This window comes from Epargyreus clarus, unplaced genomic scaffold (genome assembly GCF_041222505.1).
Source record: "Epargyreus clarus isolate Ecla_fem2 unplaced genomic scaffold, WU_Ecla_fem_2.2 ptg000005l, whole genome shotgun sequence".
NCBI lineage: Eukaryota > Metazoa > Arthropoda > Insecta > Lepidoptera > Hesperiidae > Epargyreus > Epargyreus clarus.
The window spans coordinates 3816109-3831346 of NW_027332213.1; the positions used below are offsets into that span (position 1 = coordinate 3816109).

Here is a 15238-nt window from a genome sequence, read left to right on the forward strand (position 1 = left end):
AGCCAATTAAAATACGAGTTGCAAACCTACTAAATGTTGAAGTAAACTTCACGAATTGTGTTCACTGGATAACTTCTATAGTATTGTTAAAGACTAAATTTGTCTGCAGAACCATAAAAGGTAAATTACCAAGTCATATTTGCAAGGCAGTAGAACCTCTATTATTTGACACCGGTGGCACCAGTGCCACTCCTTTGCCTGTTATTTGGCTGCTTGTTGGTTTGTCTGTACGAAAGTCTGTTATTTCAAGGGTGCAGCAAAGCAGATACTTTTGCTGAGTCCTTAGAAGTAGCGGCGCATCTACATAGAAATCCGACTTCTGATAGGTATCTTATCTTATCTGAAGTTAAAGACAACATTCATGCAGCAGCATTTAACGCTGCTGTTATGAGTCAGAAATAGGTGTGGCGGTGGTGCCGCCGGAGTTGAACCACATATCATCAAGATCAAGATCTCTTATATCATAAAAAAAAAACTGTTAACACCAATAAAGCTTTGAAGGCGTTACTAAGGCGTTAATCGCCTAGTGGCCTTTAACTTCTCACGGTAAAAATAAGAGTATTAAGTGAAAACCATTTCGTGGAAATCTTTACTTATCCCGTCGCTGATAAAACAAGTATTAGTGGGACTTACAGAAATCACGAGATGGGTACTATCAATAAATCTGTGGCCTGTTGATATTAAAATTCTACGGAATTACTGTAGATCTGTTCGTAATTCGACGATTATTTTTTCTATTTTATTACCGTGATAAAAATATGTATTGTCCTATAAACGACGTGGTAAGACGGGGATACTATATCGAGACATTAAGAATTAACAAATTATTTGCTAGAAAAATGACATATTATAACTTTACTATGCACAAAAAGATGCACAAATTGACAACTGTCCATGAAAGTGTCGATCACTTAAAAATCACGTATACCACAAGCTAACTACCATGATATGAAAAATAAGGTATCCTACTCGTATATATACTACTATTCTCCCTAACATCTTAATATCTACCCTAAAAGTACGTTTAATGCAAACATGAATTGCACATTTCTAGAGTCCCCAGCTCCCTTGTTATAAGTTGGATGTGGGCCACAATTCCCGTGCACCGTCCAAGTTTCAGGTGTCCATTAAGTCTTAAACTCCTAGTTCACAAATTATTCATACCCTCATCAAACTATAATGCATATTTGATGGAGGTCACCGTTTCTGGAGCGCAGTTTTCGTAGGAAGTTTCGAATCGATTAAATCTAGCTTAAAATTTGATAGTTCCTTAGGCAAAATTCTGTATAATTGTAATGTTATGCTATTACTAGCTGACCCGGCAAACGTTGTGTTGCCATGTAAATAAATAAAAAAATATTAAGGGTGAACAACCCTTATCACTTTGGGGTATGAAAAATAGATAGTAGCCGATTCTCAGACCTACTGAATATGCATATAAAATTTGGTGAAATTCAACAAAGCCGTTTCTGAGGAGTACGGTAACTAACATTGAGACACGAGAATTTTATATATAAGATTCACATCAAAGTACTAATGCAATAGTAAACCTGTCATATTATTAAGTTTCCAACACGAGATTGCTGAAAATTATTTTGATTAAATTTAATATCGAGAAAGTTAAGCCCTAAGGAAGATTATAAGCTACTTTTTACGAAAACCATCCATTATTATATGAAATTTATTTTTAAAAAGGGGAATTATTCTGCTCCTGACAAAATTCTCGCCTTTGATCCTTCCATGACTCCATAGTAGTAGTAAGTAAAAATACATCGCGTGCTTAAAGGTAAAAGGGCCTATAGCTAAGGGTTAATAGGGATTTATGCTGAAAGGGCACATAAAAAAATTTTTTTTTTGCCATTCGGTTTGAAATTATCTGAAACGTAAAAAATTTTTAGCACGCGACATCATTAACTTCAAGTCACATTGATTCTAAGTACTTATATAATATGCAACCACAGACATAGAAAAAGTATAGACAAATTCTAACAGTATATTCACGACTTTATTTCTCAACAAACCATCACATACAGTGCCTACGTTAAATACCTTCATTTAAACTCCCCTCTTGTTCCACCGTCACCTGGTTATCCGTACATATATCTCACCCCGACTTTTGCTTTAACGCGCGAATTATTTTATTAAAGGCATGGGCTTAACAAAGGTTACCACTTTGTTTCACCGTCATAGGGAAAGCGAGTAGCGATTATCTCGCAATTTATAAAATGTAAATTAAATTAAATTCTCTATAAAGTAAGATTTCATATAGTTCTATATATAGTATGTTAATGGGGATCTATGCTTTCATGAATACAAGTAAAATACTTCAATTAGAACAGTCGCTGTATTCGAGGAAAAAGTTGGAATGCCTTATGTAACTATCTCTGTCTACACTCACAAATTAAAACAGAATAGTGACGCCTTAATACTGTAGTTATCTCAGACCTTTTTTTTTTTTTTTTTTTGTTTACAAGGGGGAAACCTTCAAAAGGTACCCAGTGTCGTAGGAGCGACACGGGGTTATGTGGGATTCTTACCGCACTAAAACCCCCCCGGTGGCCGTCCTCAGCGTTGCCAAGAGGACTCCGGGATCTCCTACGGAACGCAACCGGAGTCCTCTGAACGCGTTGCCCCTTCGGGCTCCTCCTAGGTGAGCTTCAGGACTCACCACACCGTCTGGTGTTTACGACGGTATGCGACCACACATACCGCCGTCCTTCCCGGAGTTGCTTGCTGGACGGCTCGACCTCCCAATCTTGCCGCCCGCAACCCCGGAAGCCCCCTTTTAGTCGCCTCTTACGACAGGCAGGGGATACCGTAGCCCTATTCTAGTCCCGGGACTACAGGGACAAGTTATCTCAGACCTACAATACGGGTCTGTGGTAATTATAATGCAGAAATTTGTTAGGCAGTGGTACCGTTCCAGTTGAAGTGAAAAGAGGTTTTAGATTTTTATGTATGTATATTTTTTCTATTTATATATTTAAAGCAGTGGTAGCCTAGTGGTTAAGAAACTTTGCCTCTCGATCGGGAAATCCGAGGTTCAAATCCCAGGCACACACCTCTGATTTTTCGAAATTATGTGCGTATTAGAAATTAATTATCACTTGCTTAAACGGTGAAGGAAAACATCGTGAGGAAACCTGCATACCTGAGATATTTATAAAAAAAAATCTCAAAGGTATGTGATGTCTACCAATAAGCACTTGGCCAGCGCGGTGGACCATGACCTAATGCTTCTCATTATGAGAGAAGACCCGTGCTCAGCAGTGGAACGGTAATGGGTTTAAGATGATGAATTTTTTTTAAGATTTTTAGATAAAGCTTTAGCTTAAGCTGAAATCAATTTCTATTACACAATTATATATTTTTTTAATGTTTACATGCATACATGCATAAATCTCTGAAACCAAATCTTGATGAGTTAATTCTTCATTCGTTAATCTTTACTCGTTTGTTTTGAAACACATACCTCGAAAGTTGCCCTAGGCAGGAGGAGTAATTTACCCTTATGCTATTTCACAGGGGATACGTATGCAGTATGCATCCATCTAAGGAAACATAAATAGTGATACGGTTGGATTCTGTGCACCATTTAAACCCCAACAAATATTTTCATTTTTAACTCTTTTTATTCATTTATTAAAAACACGAACCAATTAGTATAACATGGGTATTGTTGTTTTACAATACATTTTACAAACAATTTAATTATTACTGAGTTGCCATAACATCAAGTGAACTATATACTAACATAAGAATACTGTGAGCCTTATTACACAGGCTCGGCTTCTTCATTATTCACGAGTAATTCAAGCAGGAATATCAGAATTTTGCTTTTACTTTTGTATGTCCCGCGATTATGGCAAGCGATATAAAGTAGACTTATCGGAAAGATTTGAATTATAGGGACCATATCAATTAGCATTCCTACGGCGCTTAAATCAACCCGACTCTCAAAGATAAACAACATAAAATCAAAAATCAAAACTTAGCATTAAACTAATAGAGTTACAAAATACCGTGATCCTCACCCACATTAACCCTCACGTCATAACAAATGCATTTATAAAAAAAATCTATAGCTACCTATCTACACTCGGCAGTTTGCAGTTTGCAAAAATGACTGTTTTTGTATTTGTTTACGTATTTCCAATACATTTCCAATCAGTACCCTTACCATAAGTTTTCAAAACATCCCACAATTTTACGTTACGTTTACTCAATCCATTATTCCGTTCCGTTTGCTTCAGTAGACTGAGAAAACGTAACAATAAGTAAGAGCTCAAGTTTTTTTGTCGCAAAAAAGAGAGACAAAACATAAAGCGCCATTTTGTCAATTTAGACACTTAATGTTACGTTACAGTTCTGATACAATCCGCTAGGGGCGCTGATTGGAATTAGTATGGGCAAATACGTAAAAAATACCAAAACAGTCATATTTGTCAAAACGTAAAAACTCATGGTAAGGGTACAGTTTTGATACAGTCCGCTGAGGACGCTGATTGAAAATGTATGGGCAAATGCGTAAACAAATACAAAAACAGTCATTTTTGTAAAAACGCAAAAACTCATAGTAAGGTTACAGGACTCAACAGGATACATAAGTGCATCAAGCGAGCTTCAAATGCCTGCCTCAGGCAGACAATCCTCCCGTCACTAATACACAATGCATACGTAATGATACAAAGGATTGTGTAATTTGTAGTGATTAAAACCTTTGTTTGCCAATAACTATAGCACAATCTGGTAAGCAATACCATAGCATTAGAAAATTAGATATAGATAACATTATGCGTCAGTAAAGAGTTCTAAAAGCAATTCTTTAAAATAAGCGTATGTCACTCCCATTTAGACAAATCCACAATATTTAGACAAATCTAAATACTTAATTATATACCTGCATATAATACGTTCGTAAAAACATTACCCTCCGGAATAGCAAACCGATTACATAGCACGAACGACGTAAGACGAATTAACTCGTTCCCAATAGGAAACATAAACATTCGATATATTTACCAAACATATAAGCGAAAGTATAGGATTACCTGTCATCCTTCATGTATTCCTGCTTCGCAAAAAAATTAACACTTCAACTATTTTGTCTTATGTACCTTGTTCATTAAAAATATATGTTTATATTATATTTTACATCATGTTTATTTTATCTTTTTACTTTTGTTTTACACCCACTTAAAGGGTTAAACAGCTGGAATATCCATAAACCAATGCGAATTGACACACACCCCATAATAAACATAAACTTTCTAAGTAATTGCCTAAACACATAGGTAAAAGATTACCCATTGTGTAATACCACTTCATAACTATTTATTATAGCTTATATTTTATAGCTTATCCTTACTATGTTTTCGAATATGAAATCAAAGTCTCCTTTATCTTTTTATGCAAAAAGAAGTAAACAGAAGCAAACATTTTTGCAGCACGCACGTAAGTCGAATTAAGTCAACCCCAATAGGTAACACAAACACTACGTATTTACCAAACACAGCCGGAAGAACAGGATTACGTCACCCCTCATGTATTTGCGCTAGTTTTGCGACACTCGCTTTTTGTATGTACTCACTACTTGTCGAATACTAAAACATCAGTTTCTTTCCCTTTCGCAGTCTTTATCTTCTTTATTTGTATTTATCCGTAACTGCATGATGTGTTCCATTTCAAATTTAAACAGTTCCTGATCATTTAAATGATTCATGAATTAGTTTTAATTAAAACGATTTTAATGAAAATTTTCATTATTAATTTATTCATCTCGAAAACTAAATTCACCAAGATAAGACTTAATCTGACTATAAGTCGTCATCCAACGCTACTGTCCTAGTATTAGGCTTTAATCGCCATTCTGGTAAAAGTAAAGATCGAGCACCATCCATCTGCTGGTAACTGTCTCTAATGGACCATTATAGTTAAACCCAAATAGTCATCATCCTATCTAAATAACACCTCGTAGGTATAAATGTCTCTTCCTTAATATACCCTTCTAACTAAAGTGCAGCTGCACTTAACTCTGTTGATGTTAGGGTGAAATAGATGTGGTGGTGGTGCTGCTGAAGTTAGTACAACTATTCGAAAACTGAATAGTTGTAGCATTAACTCTTAGGCATTTAGTCCTGTAGCGTCATCCTTTACGTCTCCTAAGGAAGTGGGAAATAAAAATAATTCGAAAAATATATCAATGCTACATACTAGATATATCTCTACTATTTATACCACTGGCTCATCAGTGCAACTACCGCGAACAACCAGTGATGCATAAAAAAGGCAAGCTTAACTCCAAATGCATAATTCCCGCCGCATATTTTCACTCAAATAAGACCGCACAATACATTTTCATGCCGCTTGTTAAATAATAAATTCAAACAACTTCCATAACCCGGCACTCTTTTTGAGTGGAAAGAAGACTATAAAAATTCCCGCTTGTATATGCATTTGGCACGAATAATACTGTACCAGGCTCAGCTGAAAGCAGTGTGACCACGTAACCTAATTCACGTGGGATGTCCCCTTTTTGTGATAATGTGCTTCTACCCACGCACAAAAAAATAGTACTGTTTTTTTGTAATGTAGGTGTTTATTTCAAAGAAGCTGACGTAAGCAAACTTATTACTTATTTATACAGTATACAATATGCTTATATAATACAATTCGACTTCGTTTCCAAATATTTATTCACGTTACTTAGAGATAAAAGTAATTTCGGGAAAATAGAGTGATATTATCTGATATAATAAGGTACAATATTACAAGTTTCATAAAAAAGTATAACAATAACTGAAATAACACTCTTTTACAAAACAATCACAGTATCATAAGAACATGTTATTTAAATTCTGTAAAAATAATTCTACATCTTACTAAATATTATTACATATTATTCAATATATGCAATATTTTGCATATCAATAATCCACTTGAAAATTTCTTTACACTAGACATTGTCAAATTTCACAGTATGTTTATGTTTGAAGATGGTAGAACCCTTTGTGGTTCGACTCCGGCGGCATCACCGCCACACCTATTTCTACCTAATAACAGCGGTGCTAGGTGCTGCTATGTTCCGGTTTGAAGGGTGTGGCAAGGGAGACAGACTTTTTCGAGTGGCCGACCTCAGGTAGGAATATCTTATCCTATCTGGGGTTGATTACAGATGTCCATGGGCGGCAGTAGCCACTTACCATCAGATCCCACCATCAGATGGACTGCATGCTCGTCTGCTACTCTTATATTATATAAAAAAAATGTTAAGTCAAATTTGGATAGATTAAGTATTAATAACAGGCGTATATAAACAAAACTGACAAAGTACTATACACAGCCAATACGCTTTATTGACTTATTGATTATACTGATCGCGCTAATCCCGTATTGATTCAAGCTATCATGGTAATACCAGTTAAACCTATCGGGCAATACACTGAAGGCAATAGAACGGTACATTAAGTTCGCGTAGACGTTGAACTGTTGTTATTTTGTTTGTAAAAATATTTTTGTATTATGTTTGTATTGTATTCTTCGTGTATATGGGATTTGAACCGATAGCACTCAGCTTGAGACCGAAGTTCACACCATTAGACTAAAGTTCATATTACTACCTGCTGTTAAAATATTTATTATCATCTGTCAGCTACTGTGCCAGTATAGTCCACCACAATGGCCAAAAGGCTCAAATTTAAATGCTTTGTTGGTTGTGCAGTGCAATTGAATGTTCTAGTCCGTAAAATGTAAATCCATAATTGGCTAATTAGATTAACATTGAAAGTATTATATATATATATCATTTTAGTAGCTGTGGATTTTGTTAAATAAATAAATAAACAAATTTTGACTGAAAAATTCAAGTTTATTGTAGCTATGCCAAACATGGGAAGGAATCGTATCAACCAGGATAACTCCGGGATGACAGGTTGATAGTATTAAGTTAAGATTAAAACTACTTCGCAACAATCCGATACAAATATGTATGATGGTATATATTTTAAACCATGCAGTATGTACCACCCTCCCTCTCTCAAAGGATGCATGCAGATGCAAAAAATAAAAATATATACCACCATACATACCACCACCAACACGTGTTTCGCTCCAAAACGGAGCATCATCAGGTTGATGATACTGACGTACTAATTGGTAATGAGTCCTTCCGAATTGTATGTAATTTGACATCACTCATTCGAGATGGACGAGTTGTTAAGCGGGGTGACAGTTTTTGTATGAAAATCATGTCAATTTTTACTCCATACAACTAATCAAAACGTCTTATTCACTTCACTATACATTCGACGTGCATTTAATACTATTTCAGACTATCTAGACGAGAAATTGAAATACGTAATCCATTATTGTAGAATATGCCTTACAACTACGTTAAAACAATTATAAGCTACATTTACTTACTACGTATGTTGTTATACATACACACATACACACGTGTGTATTACGTATACGTATTATTTCATACAAACGAAGTTTCCTTTAACTATTGTTCAACGTTATTGTGTTACAAGCACATTATTACAAACTCGCGCGAATTCTAATGGAGTATGAAACTTGGTATTTGTGTAGTGTTCCTACATAAGCAATTCTACAATACATTGCTCCTTTGTATTCACGTGTTTACATTACCATAAATATCGTGAAGTGAGAATTAAGTGGTCTGTAGTTATATAAGGGGGTGATTCAGCGGTCACGTGATGGTAATCTTACCATTTGAGGGTAGACCCATGGGCGGTAGTTTTATAAAGTAGAATCCTAGTGTGAAAAGATCCTAGCGTGTATAAATTTGGAAGACGTTAGTATTGTCATTTGAACTTTATTTTAAACCACAATGCACAAAGACATTTTAAAATTAAAAGCAAAACCACTTAAACTACTCCTACTTTTAAGCAACGACTGCTTTAAAGAAATATCTAACTGATTGGTCATAAGTAAGTACATTGCTGTCTCAGATCAGTATTCCTATATTTAAGAACGTTGTAGATATTCTACTGTACCGCGTAGTACCAATGTTCGGGTATATGAGCACTAGATAGGTTATTAATTCTTCAATCTGTTACTGTACTGTATATAGAAGAATAAACAACGATACTCCTGTTAAAATATGTGATAAAAAAACGGGGCAGTCGTTGAAGACTTCCGATAGAAGTTAAAACTAAGTTACTTGTGAATTGCATCATCAACTTATCAGAATATTATTTTTAAATGATTTCTGATTTGTTAAGAAATGTTAATTACCAATTTAAACTTAATCATAAAGAGTTCGGTGACGATGACGCGAGCTCCACTATGTTTCTTCCCCAAAAAGTGCTCAACGCTTAAATAAGTCTTCACTTCAATAAAGAAGCATGGACAGAGAAATTCGACTGGAGTGTCTAGAAGCATAAAACTTAGCAAAGGACTTCTTTAAACGTAGACGAGCACTAAGAAAGGAATTTTGAATCATTCCCTAAGTTTAAACGGGGGGTTACTACCATTTCTTAAAACAATATTATTGTAATCATACATTGAAATATCGTACCACGACCTCGTTAAAGTAATATTGTTTTTATAATATTACAATAAGCAGGTTTGTTCGAAAGTAAGCAAAGTAAGCAATTTCGAAATTATTCATTTTTTTTAAACAATTTAACTTTTTAAGCAAAATATGACGATTTCAGTTGGTTTTATACAATGAATAAGCGAACAATGAATAAGGGTTTAAGTTTGTTCAACTGTATATGACGGAACACAATCAAGACCGGAGTGCGAAAAAATGACACTAGTTTCCTCTAATAGAATAGACAAATTACTCGTTCTTTTACTTCAATCGGCAGAAATAAAACAATACTGTTTATAGGAGCTCGTGATACGAAACAAAATAATGTTGATGCAATATTGAGATAAAACTTTCCTGAACTATGATGGCTTTTTAAAAGATGGTGGTAGGCCCCCAGCAGTTGAAAGCTTGTCCTTTCACAGAAATGTAGAGCGTTACCTTTAAATGTTCGCCGGTGTAGAACGAACACAAATATTTCTTGTAACACGCGAGATTACCTGAAAAAAACATTTTGGTTAAATAAAGTCGTTTTATTACTTGCATAACATAGCATTAATTATGATAAGGATTGTAAAACACGCGCAAAAGTAATCTTGATTAGTTTTATGGCTCTATTTTCATTTAAAACCTCGAATAATAATGATATAATGTTTCCTTAAATATTTTTATGTTTTAATTACATTCAAACAGCATTTTGGTATATTTTCAAATTTCGAGCGATTACGACTTTACTTATATACAGTTTTAAATTTTATTTTTAGCGTGGCTGTAGGGTTCGTACACAAAACTGCGATGCGACGTCGCATCGCAAAAATCTGCGAGCTCCCTCGACGCATCGCAAGAACTTGCGAATTGATTCGCATCGCACAGTGGTTGTTGTTGTTGGTCACCCTGAAAGACGCTACGCCGCACGATATCGCATCGCAGCAATTCGCATCGCAATTTTCTGCGTTGCGAATTCGCATCGCGTCGCATCGCAGTTTTGTGTTCGAGCCCGTATTCTGTGTATGTGTACTAATTTCAAAATTTGAAAAATAAGAAAGTTACTATTAACACATTTTTAGTTTTTGATAATAAAACCGGGTGATTAACTTGACAATATGACAATAAAAAGTATGAATTGTAAGTTTTGTAACCTGGTATTATTTAATATCCATACAACAGTATGCATTACGTATGCCAATTTAATATCTAGAATAGCAACGCGTCTGCGACCGACATCAGTTAGGAACAGGCTTACAATCGTCCTTAGAGTTAATTACAGATGTCCATAAACCATTAACCACATAATTATCCTCACTTGAACAGTATCTCCACTTCTATCATACTCCAAAAAAACATGACAACGAAAAGTCAATCCAGAAAATAACGAAGTCAAACCAGAGACTGCCGAAGCTAACCCATCGTGCAACAATAGCATGGGAACTGCGTCAGCCTGAATAGAAATTGCTACTGAAACAACGTCGCAAGCAGTCCATAAAAACATAAGTGATGTGAGGTCAGCGGTCCAAAAAAGGGAAAAGTAAATGTGAATAGGTGACCCATTTACCCCCCGTCGTGAATAAATACGCGACCGATCAGCTTACTGCGCCCCCGCGTAAAGAATAGATGGTGACCTCTATAAATCTTTCGTTCGATGCCGGGGGGCGAAGAAGCCACAAGGTTCTGGGGTAAGGTACAAGCGAAAGCGTTAGGCGTTTAAATCGCTAATAGGAATATATAGGTTGCTATATAGGAACTATGGTTGGTTTGGTTCATATATTTGGTTTGTTTTGGTTGGTAGTGCTTTGGAAAATACCAATAAGCATCTGTCGTCAGTCATTTCGATATTTCATTTTAACATTTGTAACGCTAGTTACAGGACATGTTCCTAATGTAATAATTATATACACAATACAACAGAAGTATTACCGCGATTTTCAGAAACAATGATTGAATTTAGAACTTATTAAATTCAATCAGTGACTGTTTTACTTGTTTATAATATAGAATTTCTCTTATTTTTTTTTCATAATATAGGAGTAGCAGACGAGTATGCAGTCCACCTGACTGTGAGTGGCTGCTACCGTCCACGGACATCTATCAACCCCAGAGGATTAGATATTCCTACCTGAGGTCGGCCACAGATGCGCTACCTGTGAGGATTAAGCTGGAACGCCTCGGAAAAGTATGTCTCCTAAGTATATAAAACGTTATATCTTGTAACTTACACAGACCCACAAGAATTGGATGAGAATTTTTGTATCGAGCCCTTAGTTATGCTAATACGAATGACCGGGTTCTGTCGAATGAGTGAATAAATTGCGACCGAACTGTAACTGAATATTTAGACCGATAAGTACTGGGTTAAATCTACGTTTTCTATTACATATGTACTCGAAAGGTGTATAGTAGCTCGAAACCAGTATAGTACTACATTCTAATAAAAATAATAACATATTAATGTATATAAAAACCTATATAGATTTTTTCTATTTGTTTTGTATATTCCGGTATTATTTGTACATATATTTTCGTTGACGGCAAAGTTCATTAGAAATCAACGCGCAAGAGAGGTCTTCAAAAAGTTTTCAAAGACTATCACTCTACACTTTTCTTCTCACTCTGAGAGGAGACTCTTCAGCAGAAGTGTGATAATCATGGGTTGATGACGACAACAAGTTTCGTATAATAAATTTAGGTTAAAGACGATTTATTGTAGCTTTGTTTTACACAGTACTAGGCGCTTATGTGCTCGAAAGTGCGGTATCGTGAAGATACAAGAGGCGTTCTAACATAGCCCTCAGGGGTAGCGCCGCATCTGTGGCCGACATCAAACAGAGCTCCAAACCTGTTTCAATTATCAATGTTTGGGATCGATACCATATATCAGTGTGCAGTAACCAAAACCATCCAGTGCATGGTCGTTGGATTCAGTTTGGTCCAGTTTTATTTTACTTTTATACTTTCAAAACGCTTACTAAATACATATACGAGTATTTTATCAACTAAAGTCGTATCTTCGCAACTTATAAGTCAATAGGTCTTTGTCACTGTAGTACCGGGACCAGAATAGGACTACGGTATCCCCTGCCTGTCGTAAAAGGCGACTAAAAGGGCTTCCGGGGTTGCGGGCGGCAAGATTAGGGGCTCAATCCGTCCAGCAAGCGACCCCGGGAAGGATAGCGGTTTGTGTGGTCGCATATCGCTGTAATCACCAGGAGATATGAGAGGAGCATAAAATGCTCCCCCCAGGGAAGAGCCCGATAGAAGGGCATCGCGTTAGGAGGACTCCGGTTGTGTTCCGTCCCGGAGTTCTCCACCAAACGCCGAGGACGGCCACCGGGGGGGTTTTAGTGCGGTAAAAGTCACACATAAACCAGCGTCACTCCCATGGCGTTGGGTACCTTTTGAAGGTTTCCCATTCGTCAATAAAAAAACAAATGTCAATAGGTCTTATCTACGCTTTCGCTAAGGTCTCGGGACGAAAATAGAACTACGATATTCCCTGCTTGCTATATAAGGGCACTAAAAGGAGACTCCTAAGGTTGCAGACGGGAAAAGTGGGAGCTGATACCATCCAGCTACCGACTATGGAACGGACGGATTTTATAGCCACATATCGTCGCAAACATCCAAAGGCGTGATGAGTGTAAATGCTCATTTGAGCAGAGCCCTATAGAGCCACAGCGCTCGGAGTAACACAGTCGTGTTCCGTTGGAAATACCGGAGTTCTCCACGTGGCGCTGAGGAAGGTCATCGAGAAGAGTTTCAGAGGGTAAAACCTCATATAACATGATGTACCTTGTGAAGGTTCCCCTCGTCGATAGAAATAAAAAAGCCTAACCTACATACCTTTTATTATAATAACTTTGAAAAGAAGCAGAAACATCTCCAATCAAGGTTCCTTTATGAGATCATTACGAGCGAATTGCCTATTCAGAATTATGTTTTCCGATTTCCTAATTTTATAAAGGAAATAAAGACGAAATAAAGTCGGACTAAAAGAAACGATTTATGAATAGGTCCCTTTAATTAATGCCGTGATTGTGTTAAACATGAATATAAAATATATTAATAATATGATTCGTATATTTATAATAGCTCTACGAAATTAAGCAACGTCTGACGTTGTCGGGAGGCATTCAGTATGACCGCTAGGCGTTTTTCTAGGGTCTCTGATTTTCTAAGTTATGTATGTTATGTCTATAATTAAATGATCCTGTATACCTAAGAGATTTTTAAAAAAAGTAAAGGAAGGTATGTGAACTCTACCTAATATACTTGACCACCGCGGTGTACTATGGCCTAATCCATCACATTCTAAGTCCATTACCAGCAGCACACACTCTTTAGAAACCTATAGCAAAAATAATGTATCTGTAGTCAATTAACAAAGAATTAAGTAATTATTTGAGATTTCGAATACCTTTAAATTTGAGATTAGACGAAACTAATAGAGATCTTTAATTTTTCGTCTAATATGAACAAGAATTTAAAGAATGCCATGTAAATTTGAACGAAGTTCCGGGATCGTCTCAAATCCGGAAACAGGATCCCAATACTGTCAAGTAACACACATTTCAATTTCCGAGAAGGGCCAAATTCTTTCTCTATTGACATTTCTTTCCTACGTTAAGACTCTGATTGATTGCTCTATCTACTGTGTAAATAAAAAATAAATTACGTTTTGATAAAACGATAAGTCACCAAGTGCCGGGATTGGGGAGATTTCCGCTTGTGTGCGTATCCTGTGATGTCATAATCACGTTATCTACACAAACAAATAAAATTCAAGTGGCTTGCTGTGGTTTCAAGAAAGGCATTTTTGGCTGTTTTTTTTTTCTTTTTGTATGTTATAATAGAACATTTTAATATGTGAGAGTGATATATGAATGATCTGTGACTGTGATCAATGACCGAAGCACCCACCAATAATTTGCCGCGCCCAACGTTGTTTAATTTTTTAGATCGATCTTCACCAGCCGTGGTAATACATGTACAGTCAGCTTCATTAGTAGATGAACAGATTAAAATGTCAAAAATACGGATACACCTAATCATTATTAAATGAACATCATAAAATGTCAAAATCAGATGAACACTAACGCGTCAATAGTAGCTGAATAATTCAAGTTAAAAAGATTTAAACATAGCTACCCATATTTCACTCATACTTTATTGACAAAATTGGCATTCACAAAATTATTCCCAATACGTTATTTCAAGTAACGCGGTACCGAAATTAAATTATAAATGTAACGGCGATTAAGTTCCTATAATATACATACATGAGTATGTTAATATCAATCAGTACACGTAGGGCTGTCAAAAAATTCTTTAAGATCTTTTTATAAGGTATTTTTTATAAAATATAGGAATAGCAGACGAGCATGCTGTTCATCTGATGGTAAATGGCTACTGCCGCCCATGGACATCTGTAATCAACCCCAGATAGGATAAGATATTCCTTATTGAGGTCGGCCACAGATGGGCTGCCACCCCTGAGGGATAAGCTCGAACGCCTCAGAAAAATATGTCTCCCTTACCATGCCCTTCAAACCAGAACACAGCAGCGCTTAACAGTGCTGTTACGAGTATAAGGTAGAAATAGGTGTGGCGGTCGTGCCACCGGAGTCGAACCACAAAGGATACTACCACCTTCCAAATTATTAAGCAACCATGATTATGAACCTGGCT

General features: G+C 36.2%; 1 protein-coding gene across 2 annotated transcripts in view; it reads right to left on the reverse strand.

The window, feature by feature from the left end:
- LOC140757957 (C3 and PZP-like alpha-2-macroglobulin domain-containing protein 8) overlaps nucleotides 1-15238 on the reverse strand; it is a 237607-nt gene that overhangs the window by 200085 nt on the left and 22284 nt on the right. The window contains exon 2 of one of the 2 annotated variants that reach the window (XM_073093877.1): nucleotides 9998-10056. The exons of the other annotated variant lie outside the window; for it this stretch is intronic. The gene's annotated coding sequence lies outside the window, so the exon portion shown is untranslated. The remainder of the gene's footprint in view (nucleotides 1-9997; nucleotides 10057-15238) is intronic. 2 annotated transcript variants of the gene reach the window in all.